The sequence below is a fragment of the Moschus berezovskii genome, chromosome 22 (genome assembly GCF_049115385.1).
Source record: "Moschus berezovskii isolate FMDL1 chromosome 22, NW_MosBer_1.0, whole genome shotgun sequence".
Lineage (NCBI taxonomy): Eukaryota > Metazoa > Chordata > Mammalia > Artiodactyla > Moschidae > Moschus > Moschus berezovskii.
Window position 1 is genome coordinate 37,657,792 of NC_142481.1, and position 6,956 is coordinate 37,664,747.

The window sequence follows — 6,956 nt, forward strand, 5'->3', positions numbered from 1 at the left end:
GTGACCTGTATGCTGGTCATGGCTCAGCTTCACTGTGGAGTCCAGCTCAGCCAGGAGGAGGAGCACGGGCCTGGAGACAGATGTCTGGATTGGATCAAGTTTTATTAGCTATGAAACTCTGAGTTAGTTGCTTAATCCCTCTGTTTGTCTATGAAATGGAGCTGACAAAAGGAGTGCTACCTCGTGGGGCTGTTCTGATAATTAAATGAAATGCCATAGAAATTGTTGGCATGGAGTAAGGACCCAATGGGCTTCCCTGGTGACTCAGTGGTAAAGAATCTGCCTGCCAATGCAGGAGACATGGGTTCAATCCCTGGGTTCAGAATATCTCCTGGAGAAGAGAATGGCAACCCACTCCAGTATTCTTGCCTGGAGAATCCCGTGGACAGAGGAGTCTGGTGGGCTACAGCCCATGGGGTCTCAAAAGAGTCAGACACAAATGAGGGACTAAACAGCCAACAAGGACCCATTAGGTTATGCTCATATTCTATTCATGCTGGTCACTTCCAGAAATCCACAAAGGAAAGGTGCACGGTCCTTTGAAAGACGTGTGCTTAAACTTTCCATATGTGTGTCTTTGCTGTTTTTTAGAATACATTCCAGCTTCTGTCAGAGCCAGCTGGGTTGCAATAAGCAAACATTCATTTTTTTTCTCCCTCTTGATAAATGATTTGATTTGATTTAGTAATTTAAAAATTTTGTTTTTGAAAGGTTTATTTTTTCCCTGATGCGAAAACTTCCTGATGATGAAATCTGCTATCACCAACTCAAATAGCTCAAGGGCTGAAGTGCCTTGTGGGGCACAGGCAGTCTTTCTCCCATGACCGTGCCTGGAAAAAAGGGGAATGAATCTCCGGTCTTACTCAGAGGGTGGAGAGGCCCTGCAGGAATCCAGTCTTAGCAAAGAGGAAAGCCAAAGAAGGCAGTTTCTGGTGGTTGCTTTTTTTTTTAACCCTCCTGAACTTCACTATCAGAGGCAGGTATCTGCCACTGTTTCCTAGAGCTACTTCCTTGGGGAAGGAATGGGCTGCAGGGAGAGAGAAAGCCTGAGCATCGCTAATTAACTGCTGCTTCTGCCAAAGGGAGTGCGGTAGAGACACCAAAAAATGCCATCGCAGGTATTTTTCTTTTACAGAAATTTCAAATTTTGAATACTTAAAAGAAAAAAATTCAAGGTGAATATTTTACTGAATAATAAATGAACTGTAGAATGTGTATAACCTTTGCGATGTTTTTTGTTTTTTTTTTTAAAGGAAGCACGGTTTACTCGGGAACGAACTGATGTTCCCTAGGCCTGGAAGAGTTGAAATGAGGAGAGCTCCACTAAGAAACAGCACTAAGATTATTTTAGCAGATGGTAACCTTTAGTGATTTTTAATCAAACAATATATTTGATCATGTGTGCCTAAATCACCATACGTGTATTACTTTAAAAGTAAAATGGTAAATGCTTTCCTGAATACTGAATATCATTAGACTAAGTATATGCAGTGGGTACGGCACTGCTTTAAAACTTGCTACTGATGGGCTCTGGTGCTATTTCCAGGCTCCCCTGGGGAGCAGGGGGGTGGCCTCAAATTCCTTTTCAATGGTGTTAAGGCCTCTTCTCCTCCTAGGTGTCATCATAGAGGTGAACTCAACCAAAGGTGGGGGGAAGGCCCTGCCCATTGATGTTCTGGTCTCTGATGCTGACACCAGGGGTGTCCTGGTCTTTGGGTCCTCAAGGGGGGTCCCTGGGGGCCATTTCCATGTGGAACATGCTTGGAGCCAGGAGCCCAGGACATGGCTGGAAGCACCTCTTTGAGGTCGATCCTGCATGGGTGCCTCAGTGGTTGCACAGTCCAGCTCCCCAGTTCCAGGCTTGTCCCCACTGGTGAGAAAGGCCCAGGGTGCTTGGACCCTCATCCCCAGAGTTCCATGGCTAAGTGTCTATGTTCAAGAGTTTAGGGGAGGGGGTCCTGGTGGAGCCGATGGGGAGGCTGACAACCCCCAAGCTTCACTGTTCCTGTTACCACATCTCACGCAAGATGGGAAGAGGGAGCTACAGTCCCCTCCCCCATCACGGGTCCTTGGGCTGATATTTTTATAAAAGAAGAAGGACAGTCCAAGATGATTCTGCAAAAATCCTTTCCATAAACATAAGCACTGGAGTTCTAAGCAGGGAGGAGGTAGGAGAAGGGGTAATGGCAGAGGATTCAGCTTTATTGGAGCCTTCTGTTTTTAAAAGGAAAGCATCATATGGCTGCAATTATCTGTCCTTTAAAATACCAGTGGCAAGAGAGCACAAGGTCTTGCTACTTGCCCAAAAAGGGAGTGGGTATGCTGGGAGAAAAGAAAATTAACTTTTCACAAATTATGCTGCCACAGATGCTTACATTTAATTCATTTTGTACCCCATCCCCCCATAAAGAAATTGTGAGGGATCTCACTTATGGTCATGCTACTGGCTCTTTGAATCCCAAGTTCTGGAGTGCAAACTGCTCAGGGCCCTGGTCTACCTGGTGAAGGGCAGCCTCAGGTGTTGATGGGACCAGAGGAATGACTAGGTCCTCATCCTAGCAATTGCATCAGCATCACCTAGGAGCTTGTCAGAGATGCAGGATCTGAAGCCCCACGGAATCTTAATATATGCATGAGTGCGTGCTCAGTCATGTTTCTTTGTGACCCCATGGACTGTATGCCTGCCAGGCCCCTCTGTCCGTGGGATTCTCCAGGCAAGAATACTGGAGTGGGTTGCCATGCCGTCCTCCAGGGGATCTTCCCAACCCAGGGATCAAACCCGCATGTCCTGCGCATCCTGGCAGATTTATTACCACTGAGCCACCACTGAATCTTAAGCTGCATCTTAACATCCCAGATGATTCGTGTGTGCAATGCAGTTTGAGAAGTGCTGCTTTGTGGGAGGGGTTGCCTCCTGCCAAGGGTTTCTGGAACCTTGAGAAGCTCTGTGTTGGATTAGCAGGGTTCAGCCTCCCTGCTGTGAACAGCTGTGGTTCTAACTACAGCCCTGAGCCTTCGTGTAAGACAGGCTCACCTGCTAGGCAACAGCGCTGTTCACCTGGAGGGAACCCTGGGTCTGCTCATTACTCATGCCTCTGTTCTAATTTCACGGTTTCTGCCTGCGGTTGTGTAATCCTGGGCTTGCGAGGCTCAAACATGGCGAAAGTCACCAGGCTGATGAATTCCCCGCGCCGGTGACACCTTCATTGGAGAGGACACTCCCCTTTCATGGGTCAGGTTATTGCCTCCCGTCTAAACTGTCCCCTCAGAAGACTTGGAGGGACAAGGAAGCCGACCTCATGGTGTGTCCTCAGTTATGCTGGTTTTGGTGGCTTCTCCAAATTGATCACATCTCGGGCAAGTGCACAGCACCACAGTTACCCAAGACCCTAGGGATGTTGGGATCAATTTTTTTTTCTTTCCCAAACAAATGAGTATTCTTCTTTTACTAGCTGAAATGTCTATTTTATAGAAAGCATTTTATTTCCACCAATATTTCCAACCAGCATTTTATTTCACAGCAACCCTATTGGAAGGGTATGTGTAGAGGAAGGGGTGTTGTTAATTATTCCACTTTTCAGAAGGGAAAACAAAATCAGAGAAGTAAAGTAACTTTCTTAAGGCCACACAGTAAATTAAATGACAGACTGTGGACCCAAATCCAGGCATGTGTGATTCCACCGGACTCTCTGTCCACCTGGGCTATAGTGAGTCTATCAAGCACAGAATTCCTACAGTCCAGGATGCCTATCTATTCTTTTCTTCAGGCAAGGAGGAAAGTTGGAGTGTTTTTCTGAATGATCTTTGTCATTCTCCTGCTTCTCCCAGGTAGGCACCTCCAGGGGCTCCCATTTTTCCTTAGTTTCTCCCCATGAGCAAACCGGCCTCTGAACTATGACTGCTCTGCTCCAGTGGCTTCTTGGAGGCCAGGAATAAAGCCCGGGTGGCCTGTCCCCAGCAATAGCGGCAGGTAGGGTAGGGTAATGGCCGAGTGGCCATTCTGTTCTCAGGGACAGGTGCATACTGCAGTTCCCGGGAAGACCCTGGTGCTGTTCCTTTTCTTTTTTTGGCTACACCAGATATTAATTCCCTGAGCGGGGATCGAGCCCCGGGCCCTGGCAGTGAAAGGGTCAAGTCCTAACCACTGGACTGCCAGGGAATTCCTGGGTGTTGCTGTTACTTTGACACCACGGGAGAGGCCGGGCAGTTCTTTGACAGCTCTGACCTTCAGAGGGGATGGATCTAGGTTCAAGTTTTCCCATGACAAGTTTCAGAAGCCCTCTCAGCACTTTTGCCTTTGGGGAGCCCTTTCTCTTTTTCTTTTTTTTAATTTTTTAATCTAAATTTAATAAATGGTACAAAGCACAATGCCATAAACATTAACAGTTAAAATATCACCAAATGAAAAAAATACTATAGAATACACAGTTGCAAAAAGCTACATTAAGTTATTTTACAACTGCCTCAAGCTGCAAAAAGAAAAAAAAACCCAATGCCTTACCTAAGCTATCCCTCTCTCAAAATAATGCCATTTGTATTATAAACCACAAGCTCCCCATCAAAAGACGGGAACTGCTTTTGTTAATTCATATATATATATATATATATGACTGTATCACTTTGCTATACACCTGAAACAAACACAACACTATAAATAAAATATAGTACAATATAAAATAAAAGATTGATAGAGTGCCTGATGAACTCTGGACGGAGGTTCGTGACATTGTACAGGAGACAGGGACCAAGACCATCCCCATGGAAAAGAAATGCAAAAGAGCGAAATGGCTGTCTGAGGAGGCCTTACAAATAGCTGTAAAAAGAAGAGAGGCGAAAAGCAAAGGAGAAAAGGAAAGATATAAGCATCTGAATGCAGAGTTCCAAAGAATAGCAAGGAGAGATAAGAAAGCCTTCCTCAGTGATCAATGCAAAGAAATAGAGGAAAACAACAGAATAGGAAAAACAAGAGACCTCTTCAAGAAAATTAGAGATTCCAAGGGAACTTTTCATGCAAAGATGGGCTCGATAAAGGACAGAAATGGTATGGACCTAACAGAAGCAGAAGATATTAAGAAGAGGTGGCAGGAATACACAGAAGAACTGTACAAAAAAGATCTTCACGACCAAGATAGTCACGATAATGTGATCACTGACCTAGAGCCAGACATCTTGGAATGTGAAGTCAAGTGGGCCTTAGAAAGCATCACTACGAACAAAGCTAGTGGTGGTGATGGAATTCCAGTTGAGCTATTTCAAGTCTTGAAAGATGATGCTGTGAAAGTGCTGCACTCAATATGCCAGCAGATTTGGAAAACTCAGCAGTGGCCACAGGACTGGAAGAGGTCAGTCTTCATTCCAATCCCAAAGAAAGGCAATGCCAAAGAATGCTCAAACTACCGCACAATTGCACTCATCTCACACGCTAGTAAAGTCATGCTCAAAATTCTCCAAGCCAGGCTTCAGCAGTATGTAAACCGTGAACTCCCAGATGTTCAAGCAGGTTTTAGAAAAGGCAGAGGCACCAGAGATCAAATTGCCAACATCCGCTGGATCATGGAGAAAGCAAGAGAGTTTCAGAAAAACATCTATTTCTGCTTCATTGACTATGCCAAAGCCTTTGACTGTGTGGATCACAATAAACTGTGGAACATTCTGAAAGAGATGGGAATCCCAGACCACCTGACCTGCCTCTTGAGAAACCTGTATGCAGGTCAGGAAGCAACAGTTAGAACCGGTCATGGAACAACAGACTGGTTCCAAATAGGAAAAGGAGTGCGTCAAGGTTGTATATTGTCACCTTGCTTATTTAACTTATATGCAGAGTACATCATGAGGAACGCTGGGCTGGAAGAAGCACAAGCTGGAATCAAGATTGCTGGGAGAAATATCAATAACCTCAGATATGCAGATGACACTACCCTTATGGCAGAAAGTGAAGAGGAACTCAAGCCTCTTGATGAAAGTGAAAGAGGAGAGTGAAAAGGTTGGCTTGAAGCTCAACATTCAGAAAACAAAGATCATGGCATCTGGTCCCATCACTTCATGGGAAATAGATGGAAAAACAGTGGAAACAGTGTCAGACTTTGTTTTTTTGGGCTCCAAAATCACTGCAGATGCTGATTGCAGCCATGAAATTAAAAGACGCTTGCTCCTTGGAAGGAAAGTTATGACCAACCTTGATAGTATATTAAAAAGCAGAGACATTACTTTGCCGACCAAGGTCCGTCTAGTCAAGGCAATGGTTTTTCCCGTGGTCATGTATGGATGTGAGAGTTGGACTGTGAAGAAAGCTGATCGCCGAAGAATCGATGCTTTTGAACTGTGGTGTTGGAGAAGACTCTTGAGAGTCCCTTATACTGCAAGGAGATCCAACCAGTCCATTCTAAAGGAGATCAATCCTGGATGTTCATTGGAGGGACTGATGCTAAAGCTGAAACTCCAATACTTTGGCCACCTCATGAGACGAGTTGACTCACTGGAAAAGACTCTGATGCTGGGAAAGGTTGGGGGCGGGAGGAGAAGGGGACGACGGAGAATGAGATGGCTGGATGGCATCACCGACTCTGTGGACATGAGTTTGAGTGTACTCCGGGAGTTGGTGATGGACAGGGAGGCCTGGCGTGCTGTGATTCATGGGGTCGCGGAGAGTCGGACACGACTGAGCGACTGAACTGACTGACTGAACTAACAGATCTTTGGGGCTTTACACTGAGTTAGAGTTCCTATCAGAGGGATAACAGCACCACAGCCACACTGAATCCTCAAGAAGGAGGCACACGAATGACTAGATTACAAGAGTTATAGGAATGAGAGTTGCTTACTTCCCAGAAACTACAGCTCACAGAAAACCAACAAAGACACGAGATACAGACCATTCACTTACGAATGTGTAAAACTCAAAAAAGTCCACATCACTCCTGCTGCTGCTGCTGCTGCTGCTCCTATAACATATCAAA